Source organism: Echinops telfairi, unplaced genomic scaffold (genome assembly GCF_000313985.2).
Source record: "Echinops telfairi isolate 266 unplaced genomic scaffold, ASM31398v2 ScPeMD7_60;HRSCAF=208, whole genome shotgun sequence".
Taxonomy (NCBI): Eukaryota; Metazoa; Chordata; class Mammalia; order Afrosoricida; family Tenrecidae; genus Echinops; species Echinops telfairi.
The window spans coordinates 4,311,992-4,326,670 of NW_022103958.1; positions in this window are offsets into that span (position 1 = coordinate 4,311,992).

Genomic DNA, 14,679 nt, shown 5'->3' on the forward strand with positions numbered 1-14,679 from the left:
CGGTCAAAACATGTTATCAAAGGAATTCCTGGTAAACCAGTGGACCACCTACACTGGGAGGAAAAGGAAAGAGGAGGTGCTCCTCTTTGTGTTTTGAGTGGTCTATTCTTAGCCTCCCCCAGCAGGGAGCCTCAGACCTCTTAATTCTCCCTTTCCCTTAAAATTGTATATATGTCTCATTTCCAGGCTCCTCTGAGTCACTCTGAGTTTGGATGTGGTAAGGATAAAGGGACAGAGGCAAACTAGCAGCAGCATTTAGTGTCCTGAGGTAATGAATTCACTAATTTGATATTTGATGTGAAGTCCTGCAGATTTTATTTAAAAACAGTCTTCCTTCCCCCTTCCAAGAGCACCTGATGGAAGTTTTAAGCCTGTGGCTTATTCCCACATTATTAATAAAAATAATAAGATACCAAAACTCATTGTCATGGATCCGATTCTGACTCACAGAGACCCTATAGGACAGAATAGAGCTGTTGTACCTGTGGGCTTCTGAGACGTAACTTTCTTAGGGAGTAGAAAGCCTCATCTTCTTCCTGAAATACTAACACAGGAATTATTATTACTAAGGATCATTTTATTTCTCCCACACCTAAAACTGTTTGCAAGTAATTTCATTTATCTAAGGGGAGAAATTGAGGCGTAAATCAGGAAAGTAACTTATCTAGCCAATCAGTAAGAGAGCTGGGACCAGCTATCCCAACATGCAGGCTTCTGGTGTGACCACTAAACCACGTAGCCTCTTTTTTAAGAGTATGTTGGCTGGGCTTTTATTTACCTCTTTTCAACCTTTTTTGCTTCGCCTTGCCAGAAATTGGAAACTCCCAGCAATAGGATACTAAAGCAGTAGAATGTAAGCACTTAGCCTTCGATCTAAAAGAAGAGAATTTAGAGTCAAGAGTGAACATTTGACATCTCTTTATTTGTGGATCATTATCCGGGGAGTTGGAGGGGACTGCTGCTGGGGTCTGTGTGGCGGAGCTGGGAACCAGCCCCAAGAATATAGCTTACTTGGGCATTAACCCATTTGCGGTTATAATAATGATAAGTTTCAGCACCAGTGGCGCCTGACTGTTAATGACTCAAAGAAAGCTAAATAAGAACAAGATGTCATCTCTGGAGCAATTTGTAGGTTTTTCCTACAGCTCCATCCCTTCCATTAAAAAAAAATTATAAAGACCCTTGTATTTAAAGCCAGTTTTCTGCTCTGAATGTCTTGGACAATCTCAGATGGAGAAGGAGTCAGAAAAGGGTAGGAGGTTGCTAAACTCAGGCTTCAAGAAAATTTGGGATTGCACAGAATTAACAGGTGACCTTAATGGTTGTTGGTGGAATTACTGGCTGTTTGCATTTTTCCTCCTTATACCTTCTTTATTCTCCAAGTTTTCTATAATGGCATATGTTACATTTATAAGTTGGAAAAACAAGCGATAAATTAATGACTTGACAAACTTTAAAGTACTTTTTACGTGAATGATGACCTTCCAGATAGTGTTTGTTTTTCCCAAGATGAAGCCACTACTTTTAGATGTCTCTTCTGTCATAGATTACATGATAATAGATTTTGGCAAGGCACCAGCGGTGGAGGAAATTTTCAGTGAAGCTCATGCAACCCAAGTCCTTTAAGAAGAGTGGAAATATACAAGAGTTGTTAGTTAAAAGACCAGTGTATTTTTATAACCTTGTTGAGTGTTAAGGAAAGGGGGGAAAAAAATGTCGGCCTTGAACTTAGATGAGTTTTTCAGGTTCTAAAATGATTCTAACATGTTTCTGAAATATTTGCCTAAATAACAAAAAATCCAAAGACAAACCTCACAATCCTGGAAAGTGTCAAGGGATGTGAAGTTGATCAAAAGTCAGAGATGGTATCAAATGTCGAAGGCAGTCCGTGCTACCACATAAAGAACGGAAGCACCAAGCTCTGAATAGTGGGGGAAGCATCCACAACAGGGAGGAGGGGTTGAGAGATCAATTAATTGATTTATAATTCCTGGTTATAAAAAGAAAATAAATAGATATCCATGGCTCTGCGAAGGACCTATTAAGATATAGATTGTAAAGAAAATCCTCCTTGGATTTGAAGATTATATAAAAGCAAACAAATGTTCCAACTAATTTTAAACCCCAAGGCAAGGATGAGGAAAAAGAAAAGGCAGGCTGAATTATTGCTACAAAACAGGTTCAAGAAACTAGGACAAACTTTTATCAACTCATCAAGCAGAAGAGATGCTAAAGGCAAAGTAGCTACTAAGAAATGCAGGTCATGAAATTCATGCTAAACTCCTAGGCTCATCTTAAAAGACAGATCTTCCATGGAAGCAAAGTAGAAACAAAGTGTGATGCCGCTGTATGAGATTAACATGTTTAAATTAAAAATGCTATTTAGAGAAGAGTCTTGTTGAACTGCTACATGTCAAGAGACCTGAGTGTTGGGGGACTTTGCAAAGAAAAAAAAAACATTCACAAACCCTCCCACAGTTAAGCATAGCTAATGAATTACAAGAATGGTGTTAAGAGGACATGGTTTAAATTGAACGAGAACTCCAAGGCAATTACGGACCTGACTCTTGGTCACTTATAATGGTGAGATGCTTTGTGGCTGTATTTTCTTTCAATTCAACTCAGACTCACTGTCATGAAGTTAATTTGACAGGACAGAGTAGACTGCCCTGTGGGTTTCTGAGACTGTGACTGTTGTGGTTACATAATTTCATGTCAACTTGAAGATATGAAAGTGTAGGGGTGGAGTCTAGCCTGTCAGTCAGGTCACAGCCTGATAATGCCTCTTTGTGGGCATGACCTCATAAGGAGGGTCCTGGGAAACTCCCCCCTCTCTCTGCCTCCACCTCTGGTTGAAGAGCCACACGGAGACCTGTGAGAGCCCTGTGATACTTCTACCACCATTGGATCCACAAGACTTTTCACCCACCGGCCCGCAATCTTCCTGCATTCTGCATCGTTGCATGTGGCTGTGTGAGTCTGAGGAGGGATTTGTATGGACTATAGTATTGGACTTATGGACTTGAGTTGGACTGGGCTAGAATGTTTTTTCGATATACAATTACTCCTTGATAATAAAGCTCTTTCTTACAAATATATGAGTGTCACTACATTTATTTCTGTAGTCAACCTGACCTAACACATTATGGTACCTTGGGAGTGGGGTACTAGAGAAACAAATCAGGGTGATAGAGAGTGGAGGCTTGTCTGACTTCTGCCTTATCTCAGGTTTTCTTCTGTGGCTAGCCAGAGGTCAGATATAGCCATGCAGAGTACTGGGTTGTTTTTTGGAAAGAACATGGGAAATTAAAGTTTTTATTCTTGTCTTTGGTTATTCTTGTTTGGAATGGTGAAAATGAATGTGATCAATGTAAATTTTGAGCTCAGGGGCCAAAATTGCCCCTTGAACTTTTCTGAGACCACGCAGCTTAGTCAAAATGGCTGACAGAAGGCGTAGCCCTGGCTTGATGCAGCCAGAGGACTAAGGCCATATAGCATGTAAATGGGGTCGTTTAGACAAGGATTGAATTTCACTGGGGAGGATAAGTGAGGCAGCCCACACTGAGTTGACCAGACCCTACCAGATGAAGAGAAGAATTTTGAGCCTGTGAGCTGGTGCATATTGCTGCTGATTTTATGGACTGCCTGTCCTGATTTGACTTTGCTTGTGGATGCAGACTCACAAGGTTCCAACCAGAATGAAGATTCTTCACATCAAAGAACATGCTTGTCACCTACAACCACTGGGTTGATATAAATGAGCTGTATCGAAACTGGATCCCTAAAATTGGGGAGATAAAGGCATGAAGTGCTGGCTTACAAACTTTCATGGGTCGGGGAATATGTTCATAGAATTATAGGATTATGGTATAAGTATTCACTTAAAACCACAATTGTTAGACATGGAATGTTTTTGTTCACTTATAGAATATTATGTTTAAATGAGGCTGGCACATCTTGAGTGGTATGCACTTTAGTTTTCTCCTGTTAGGCACAAATGTGATTTTACTATTGTCTTTAGTTTTAGACATGTTTCAAAGTGGATGACAGTTTCAGACTGCTGTCATTGCAGTTAGTAAAGCACTACACCACCAGGACTTTTTCCTATGTGGATTAGTTGGCATTTTACTATCAGTATGAGCTTTCTTATGTGGACTCCCTTATTTTACTCTTTGGGTTATAATCTTTGTTCCTATGACTATTGATTTGGATGCACAGATTATTCCAGATCTGGCCAGTGGGAGTCCTTCAAGCTGGTTTGTTATAGCTTTTGGATATGTCCCCCTATTCCTTGAATATTTTCTTATTTTCTGATCCAGTGAGATGTTCTTGTTCTGTCTGCCCTGTTTTCCTAACTACGGTCTTAGGATCAGCATTTTCTCTAAAGAGCACACTGAGTGGAGAATGGCATTTAGAAACCAACATCTGGGAGTTGGGTGTGCACACTGCTGCTAAGATATCATAACTCTCAGGCCCCCTCAGTGGGCAGGACTAGGAAATGTGTATATAGGACATACGCCCACACCTAAGATTTAAATGTTTTTCTACTCATCCATGAAAACTCATGAGTTCATCCAGAAATCTCCACTTCCAATCCAATACCAAAAGGTGAAGTCTAGCTTCTCTGTTGCCATGTTTATACATACCTTATGTTGATGGAGAGAAATCTCATTCCCAGTGCCCACGATAGATTTAGTTAGTTGATCAATGGGTTTTAGAATAGTATATCCATTCTACTATGAAAATCAGCTCTACTCATGAGACTTCAACATAGTACAGTTGTCTTCATTGGCAGCCTGAGAGTACAAAGATTACACTGTGTTCCATATTTGATTTGTTGTTTTGAACCCCCTCTCTGCAGATGTGCTCATTCTCGTAGTCTCACCAAAACAAACTCACTGCCATCAAGTCAATACCGACTCCTCGTGACCCTATAGGACAGGATAGAACTGCCTCTGTGGTCTCCCAAGACTGTAATTCTTTATGGGAGTAGGAAACCCTATCTTTCTCCCACTTTTCTGGTCATCCATGGTACATCCAATATTCTTCCCCAGCACCATCATTCAAGGACATCAATTTTGCTGGGATCTTCCTCTTCATAGTCTGTTTTTTATGTGCATATTAGGCCATTGAAAACACCATGGTTTGGGGCAGGAGCATCTAGATTTTATGCTGGCCTCAAAGGAGCCAATTCATAACATTACAAAATAAAGACTAGGAAAATCTAAGACCCCGATGAGAAGGGCATTGAAAAACAATCAGAAAGTATCGCCCTTCCTAGACATAAGCATTGTGTGTGACAGATCATCTTAAGAAAAACCCAAGGCAGGCGGGTGTGTGTGTATGCAAAAAAAAAAAAAAGATCAACCGATTACAAGGAACTATATGTGACCTCCTCCCTGGGGGACAGACAACAGAAAAGTGGGTGAAGGGAGACGTCGGACAGGGCAAGATATGACAAAATAACAATTTATAATCTATCAAGGGCTCATGAGGGAAGGAGGAACGGGGAGGGAGGGGGAAAATGAGGACCTAATGCCGGGGGTGTGAAGTGGAGAGAAAATGTTTTGAGAATGATGAGGGCAATGAATGTACAAATGCGGTTTACACAATTGATGTGTGTATGGATTGTGATAAGAGTTGCATGAGCCCCTAATAAAATGATTAATAAATAAATAAATAAAAGTAAAATAAAAAACAAAAAAAAGAGTTGTATGAGCCCCTAATAAAATGATTTAAAAAAAATACAGAAAGAAAGAAAGAAAAAAAAGGTCATTAACTAGACAGACAGCTTAGAAATGATGCTACATGTATACAAACCCAAAAAACCAAACTCACTGCCATCCAGTTGATTCTGACTGACAGAGCCCCTTTAGGACGGAAGCTCCTGTCGATTCCTGAGCCTCTAACTATTCCCGGGATTAAAAAAAAAAATCCCATCTTTGTCCCTTGGAGCTGCTGGTGGTTCCCAACTGCTGACCTTCTGGTTGACAGCCCAACATGTAACTCGCTCACTCACTCACTGTGCCTCCAGGGCCCCTTGCATGTGTACAAGGAGGCCTGAAGGGAATGCACCGGCACCATGAGATACATGCAGGGTCTCAACTAGGAGTTCCCAGATTTCAGGGTCTTGGGACAAAAAGCTGGAGCTTCTGTGTTTATTTTTTTCTCTCCCACAAACCAACCCTCTACCTTGGCACAGAGGGCCATGTTCTAAACTTCAATTTTGGCCCTGTTAGTCTTTGCTTTCAAAACTTTGCTTGGTCACCATAACAAGAATGAAGCAAACTCCTTAATATTCAGACATAAATCCCTTCACTTTTGATCCCCAGCCTGCTTTTCCAGCTACGTTGCCATTCCCTTTGACGACATATTTAATGCTTTAGCTATGCTTTCTTATGCAATATTCAGCATAAGCGCTTCCCTCTACCTAAAATGTAACTGTCTCACATTTCCTGCCTAATAGAAACTCCTACGAACTCTATAAGACCTAGGTTATAAGCCTTCTGTGAAATCTTATCCAGTCTCCCAAGGAGTCAGTTACTATTGATATATTCCTATACCACAGTGTTTATTATAGCCTACATTTTTTTTTAAACCTGGGCATCTCTTCTCTGAGACTGAATTGTTCAAGGCCAGGGAACAGGTTTTATTCACCATTAGAAACCTCCTCATTGCCCAACCAGCAAGACACCCAATAAATATTTGTTGAAAGTGCTTTAGGCATGACACTGATAAAACAAATATTATTTTACATGGCTGTAGGAAACCTAAGGAATTTATCCCTTCTAGAAGGCAGACAGGATAAATACCCACAAGGCTTCAAAATAAGTTAGATCTTCAGAGGTACCACCTTGATTGTCTAATAAAGTCAGAAGTATATAAAGAATAGGAAAAATGAATTTTAAAAACAGGAATTAGAAAACTGGAGAGTGGGGTACATTTATGTTAATGGCAAGAGACACTTCAGAGAAGGGGTGGGGAGAATGGCTACGCAACTGGAGGGATGCAGGCCACATCACTGAATTGGACAGGTAGAGATGGTTGAATTAGGGGTGTGTTCTGCTATGTATGCTAGCAACAGCAACAAAATAAATTATATTACCAAAAAAAAGAGACATATAATCCTTCCCTTATACATTGTATGAACTCAGTATTCATCAAATACATCGGTCTAAGACAGATACGACTTGGTCTAACATACTTTGGATGTGTTGTCAGGAGCAACCAGTCCCTGGAGGACTTCATGCTTGGTAAAGTGGAGGGGCAGCGAAACAGAGGAAGGCCCTCAAGGAAATGGATTGGCACAGTGGCTGCAACAATGGGCTCAAGCATGGAAACAACTGTGAGGCTGGCGCAAGACTGGCAGTAAGAGGATGTCCAGTTGCCTACAGATGGGTTTGGGTCCCCACTGTGCACTACCCCTCAGTCACAATGATATGAATTTTCATTCTTTGATGCCTGATACCTCATCCCTTCAACACCTCGTGATCACACAGGATGGTGTGCTTCTTCCATGTGTGCTTTCTTGCTTCCAAGCTAGATGGCTGCTTATTTACCTTCAAGCCTTTAAGACCCCAGACATTATATTTTCGGATAGCCGGACACCATCAGCTTTCTTCACCACATTTCCTATCTAGGAGGTGAGCACACAATGATATGAATTTTTGTTCTTTGATGCCTGATAACTGATCCCTTCAGCACCTTGTGATCACACAGGTTGGTGTACTTTTTCCATGTGGGCTTTGTTGCTTCTGAGCTAGATGGCTGCTTGTTTACCTTCAAGTCTTTAAGACTCTAAACGCTGTATCTTTCAATACCTGGGCTCCTTCAGCTTTCTTCACCACATTTGCTTATGCACCCATTTGTCTTTAGCGATAGTGTTGTGAAGGTGAGCATCATGGAATGCCAGTTTAATAGAACAAAGTATTTTTGCATTGAGGGAGTACTTGAGTGGAGGCCCAATGTCCATCTGCTACCTTAATACTAAACCTATAAATATATGCACATAGATATAATTCACTACCCTCATATATAAATATATTTACATATGTACATGCCTTTATTTAGACCTCTATAAATGCCCTTTGTTTGCCTCCTAGCTCTTTCCTCTATTTCCTTGTACTTTCCCCTTGTCCCACTATCATGCTCAGCTTTCATTTGGGTTACAGAAATTCCTCTCGGTTACATTACCCTTGATCACACCCTACCAGGCCTCCTCCACCCTCCTCACCACTGATTAGAGCACTTATTCATTGAACTATTTATCTCTGCCATTCTAAATTTATCTTCTCTGCTGAAATACACAAGATACACTGAGCTTTTTGCTGCCAAGGCTCTACTGACATGTGCCAGCTGTGTGAACATCAAGCTTTCAAAAGATTAAAATATGCTAGAAAGCCCCCATCTTTCACCATCTTTACTTCTTAGGAACATTCTGGCTGACCAGAGAGTGTGAACTAGGTCATCCTCCTGTGTTTCCTTGGGGTTAAACCCACTGAAAGGCCGTAACCATACCTCCACCAAAGCCATTCCTCTCTTGAGGGAGTCATCTTGAAACCAGAATTCCCATGACCATCATGGAAGAAGACCCTCTAGCAGGAAATGTCCCAGACCCCTCGCTGCTGGAAGTGGCAGAGCAAGTAGAGGCCATGCTGACACCACAGGCGGGGCAAGGAGACCATGAGACAGAGCAGAGGAGCAACGTTGAGACTGTGAGGCAGAGCAGCAAGCTGGCTTCCTGGCCCATAGAGACAGAAAACCATATTGGCTGGGAGGCTGAGGACCAGAGAGAGACAGAGAGAGAGAGAGAGACTTGGCTGCTGGCTGAGGAGAAGCACTGCTGTGGACTTAGGACTCTAACCTTTCAGTTGACAGATCCTGGCTTATGGTAACCTGTTAACATCCCAAGTAAACCCCCCTAATTGTGAGTTTTGTCCATGAATTAGTTCTGTGTGGCCACTGTAATGAACTATGGAAGCCAGCAGGAGAGCCGAGTGTCGTGGGGGAAACGGTTGGTGTCGGAACAGGACAAGGGTGGAGGGTAGAGGTTTGTGTGACCTCTGCCTCGCGGTACTGGGTCTTGGCCAGATGAGGGGTTAGATTCTCTGTTCCCCTTGGGAGCCAAAAGAGATCAGCTGTGGTCCCATGCCCTTTCCCATGGGGCATGAAGCCTGTTGCCATTAGGGTGGCGTAGAGGCTTGCAATTCAAGAAAGCCCAGGAAGGCAAAACAGACATTCCTTTCCGGCTTTCCCATTTCCTGGTCTCCAGTCGTAAATTCTCAAACCTAGGTAACTATGATAAATGTCACTGGAAACATATAGGTCATTCAATGTCTGTGATGTTTTCAATCCACCTTGTGGCTACCTTCTGGGTTCCAAGCGTTGGCACGCATGGTTCCTTCTTCCCAGAAGACAGTCTTTATCGCCCCTTAGTCAGATGACTCCTAAAACCAAAGCCAAACCAAGCCCACTGCCACTGCCACCACGTCGATTCCAACTCACAGTGACCCTAGGGTTTCCAAGACCATATGTCAATCTTCAAGAGCACAGATAGCCTCATCTTCCCCCCAAGGAGCAGCTGGTAGGTTTGAACTGATGCCTGACCCCCAGTACCACCAGGGCTCCCCACGCCCAGCTTTATATTGTGAATTGAGTGAAGGTTTACAGAGCAGACCATCAGTCTAACATCCATTGGTTCAGACACCACCTATTTCATCTCATTCCTGACAATTCCCTCAGTGTAACATCATCCATCCTGCCTCCTTTGATGACTCCATTCTAGAAGCTGTTTGGAAGTTCTTAGGATCCCAGTTGCTGCTCACCAAAGTAATGTGTAGAACACTGTCTTTCCCCTGTGTGTGTCATGGATAGATTTGCAGCACCTACAAATCCATAGGTAAAAACACACTCTGACATACGACTATATATTTGTGGATAGACTCCATTCACTTGTCTGCACCTGTTCAGCTTACATGCTCACTTATGTATCTACTCATAGATGATGACTATTACTGTTAATGCAGGATTTTGTATATCATTCGTAGCTTTAAGCTCATTTCTCAACGCTTCTACATACCTGAATTCCCCCAGTCATTAGACTCCACATACCTGAAGGGCCCCAGTTAGCACTTTGTCCACAGTGCCTGGCATATAATATGCCCTCAACAGGTCATGAATGAGTACATGAACACTGGAAATTGACCTCCTTAAGGCAGATAGAAGGAGCCCTAGCGGTGTAGTGGTTACTCCTTTGGGCTGCTAATTGCAAGGTCAGCAGTTTGAAACGACCAGCTGCTCTATTTCCATAAAGAGTTAAAGTCTTGGAAACTTATACGGGCAGTTCTACCCTGTCCTATCGACTCACTATGAGTCAGCATTGACTCAATGGCAATCAGAAGGTAGATAGAAAGGAGCCCTAGTGGCACAGAGGTTTGAATGCTGGGCTGCTAACCACAAGACAGGGGGTTCAACCCCCACTGGGTGCTCTTCAAGAAGAAGATGAAGAAGAAAAAAAAGAAGAAGATGAAGTTGTAACAATTTCACTCAGAAACCCTAAGGAGAAGTTCTTCTTGATGCCATAGTGTTGCTATAATCTGGAATGGCAGCAGAAGGCTTAAGGCAGATAGGTGCAGGACTAAGGTTCTTTTAGACAAATTTCATTTCTTTTAATGTTTAAAATTTACTGTCTTTATTTTTTTAATCATTTTATTGGGGGCTCATACAACTCATCACAATACATACATACATCAATTGTGCAAAGCACATTTGTACATTCATTGCCTTCATGATTCTCAAAACATTTGCTCTCCACTTAAGCCCCTGGCATCAGCTCCTCATTTTTTCCCCTCCCTCCCTACTCCCCCTCCCTCATGAACCCTTGATAATTTATAAATTATTATTTTGTCATATCTTACACTCTCCGACATCTCCCTCACCCACTTTCTGTTGTCTGTCCCCCAGGGAGGAGGTTATCCCTCTAATCCCCCTTTCCACTCCACCCTCCCAGTATCACCACTCTGAACCACTGGTCCTGAAGCATCATCTGTCCTGGATTCCCTGTGTTTCCAATACCTATCTGTAGCAGTGCACATCTGATATCCTTTCTATAGCTTTAGGAATCTCCTTCCTTCCATTCGCAATGCCTGTAACAGGGAAGTAATTTGGGAGAGAAGGTGGAGCCCTTCTTTGCAGATGCATCATCATCATGTTTTAAAGCAGGGTTTCTCAAGTGAGGTGAGTGGAAATGGAAGAGCCAGACCAGAAATTGTGCGCATGTTCACACATCTCGAAGAATGTGACCAGTGTTACAGAACAAGTTGTGCAGAAATTATTGAATAGGAAGCTGAACTACTGTGCAAACATTTACCTAAAACACAAAATATTACTTAAAAACAAGCGTACAAAAACCAGGGCTTCTTAACCTATGCTCTATTGGCACTTACATACGACAAGTGAATGGCTTTAACAAATGGAAATTTATTTTCTCATAATTTAGGAAGCTAGAAGTCAAAATTCAGCATACCAGCCTAGGGGAAGCCTTTCTCTGTCTCCTCTGGGGTAAGGTCTTTGTTCCCTTTCACCATCTGTAGGCCCAGTGTCCCTTGAAGATCACCACGTGTTTGGGGATCAATCGTTCCCTGGGTCAAGGAGGTTCTCAGCACAGGGTCTCTGAGTCTAGAAAGACGTGCGCCCCTCCTAGCCCTTCTTTCTTGGTGGTAGACGGTCCCTCCATGCTAGCTTCTCGTTTATTTCTTGTAAGATAAAAGTTGATGCAGATCACACCTCAAGGGAATTCCCCTTACTTCAGATCAGAGCTATGACCTGAGTAAGGGAGTTGTACTCCACTCTAATCCCCTTCGAACTGATTGGCTGCTCACATCAGATTATATGTGGGAGGGGTGATCACATCATTACATAACTACCAAACCCCTGAGAATCAAGGCTTGGCCAAGTTGACACCTATTTTGAGTTATGGCAATTCAAGTCATGACAAGGTTAGATAATTATTTGTTTCAAGGGGTCTGTCTTACTCGTTGTAGGATATTTAGCAGCATCTTTGGCCTCTATCCACAGGATGCCGGCAGCATCCCCTCCCAGCTTGACACAGAGGTCTCCAAACATTGCCTCATGTCTCCCGGAAGGGGAGTTAGGACTGCAAAACCATCCCTAGCTGAGACCCACTGTTTTAAAGTGTGAAAACTCAAGTCTATTTCTTTTTTTTTGAAGAATTGCATCTAGGAATTCAGGTTGTGGACTCATGCCTGGGTTCTAAGCAGATTCTCCCAACCCAGTTGGATCAAATAGTGCTCATTTCTGTCTTGTTTCTGTAACGCTCCCTGTGTTGCCTTTGAAAAGGCCATTAGTGACGGTCTAATTCAAGGCCATATTCTGGTCTTGGAAATTCAGTTCCCTTGGACTGCCTTAGAAAGATGAAGGAGAGGGTTGGGGTTTCTGAGGAAACCAACGACTCCACGACCCCTCTGCAATTGGCAGCCCCCCACAACTTTTCTAGGGGCATGTCCCCAAGGACAATAAAGGGGAGAAAAACAGCCCATTCTGGCATGCTTTTCAGGATCTCTCACTCCAAACAAGAGAGTCTGAGAGGCCTGGTAAAAATAAATATGGCTTAGCTCTCCTGGCACAAGAGCAGGTTCTGACAGCCAAGACGTAACTCACCCAAGGGGGTGACCCAGGCAGGAAATATGCACAAAGTTCACTTTACCCCTTGATATTCACAGGACACACCACAGCCAGGGTGGCTCTGGGCACCAGACCTGTGCTGAAGCACCAAGGAGAGCCTGCCATGCACATGGAACACACAGCCCCTGAAGGCTGACTCACTCAGCCAGGGACGGCCAGCTGCCCTCTTCCTCCCCGACCCAGAAAAACAACACAAATCATGACTTTTGGAAAGGAACCTGTCCTTTGCCTACAGAGCGGAAACTGTTTATAAATTCTTAATCTCCTGTCGTTGAAAGTATGGTGACCGGCTGGTCCTGGAATTTTTTTTTTTAATATTTGATGGGGGGGGGATGTAGGGGAGGGCAAATGGATTCATGACACCACATGTCCCTAGTTCTCATTTGGAAAAAAAAATGGCTTCCAGAATCATAAGGTAAGGTCTCTCTCAACAGGTTGAAGGGCAAGTCCTTCATAAGCAGCATACCGGTATATGAAATACCTGAAACCATCGCGGTCTGCATTCAAAACATTGGGAGGAGCGGAGAATCAGCCTCTCCTTTTTACTTTTTTTTTTTTTTCTCCCCAAAACCTAGGACTTTGGCGAAGGCTAAAGTGACCAGAAAGGTCGCCTTGTCTTTCAGAGCTCTAAGATCATTTCCACCTGACCTGACTCCACTGCCGCCTTCAGTCAGCAAGAAGAACTACACACCCAGAAAATGCCGCCTATTAGTTACCATGGAGATGCTAGTTCAACCACATTGCATCTGGGTAAAAATTCCAGGCGAAACAGTACATAGGATCACTGACTAAGGAGTTAACATTTAAGGTGTCTGTGCGCGCGCGCGCGCGCGCACAAAAGTATGGTTAATGTTAGCTTTGGTCAAAGCTAGTAATTTGAAGCGAAAGCCTTTGAAAAATGGAAAACAAGCAAGAATGACATTTCAACCTCTCCATTAGAGAAATCGCCCAAGGTCCGCTTTGCAGGGATCCCAAGTTACTTCGCCCTCGGCTGCCATGAGTCTTCTGGACTGTTTGCTAGTGGAGGCAAGTGGTTTCCGGAAATCCGAAGATGATCCAAAGCTGGGCATGCGGACTTACCAACCTCGAGAGAAAGGTTAGACGTAGGTCCCTAGGGAGGTCAAGGATGTGGGCAGACAGAACACCATTCAACCTAGGAAATGTTAGGTGGGAACAAAGTGAACCCATGTCGTGAATACATATGGGGGTCGGGGGCGGTGGGGGGGTAGGCCAGAAGAGTTTCCAATTCTGTAGAGTCACCCACACGTTGTTAACGTTGCTGCAGGACCCGACAGAGGGAACCTCTACCGAGGTCCGTGGGCGAGTGAGTGAGGACTCATTTCCTCAGCCTCTTCCTTTCTGGCCAAGATCAGAAGGTCCAAGAAGGTGACTTAGAAAGACAGCGAGGAGGAACTACGTCTGTCTGGGCCCATTCTGGACTAGACGTCTGCGCGCGGCGTCCGAACCTCAGGAAAACCATGAAGGGGAAGAGGAAGGAAGTCGTGGAAATGCTCGGCCTGAGAAGCTCGCTGCCCAGACAGGGAGAAAGGAGGGAATAAAAGGCAATCTCAGACACGCAGTGAGTGAGCAAACCAGTTAGAGACAGCTCTTCGGACCCCCCCACCTCCCATATTTAAAATCTCCCTAAAAGACGAGCGGGTCACGCTTTAGCGAGCCGAGCGCATTCTGGGGCAGCACTACCGTCTGCATCAGGGGCTGGTAGGGGTCTGGGGTCACATCCAGGGGACTTGGGTCAGCCCGGGGTGCCCATCCCTGGCGCAGAGTGGGATTGAGTGGCATCCCAGCGTTGTCGCTAGGATGGAAAAGAAGTTAGGGACATTCGAACAGCAGTAACGGGGACACGGAGGGGGCTCCCCCGAGGGCTAGGAATGTGGGGGAGGCCTGCAGAGGAGCAGGGCCCGCGCTCGAGGCGCAGGCGGGTGGGGTCCCGGCCCGGGGGGCGGGGGCCCGGGCGGG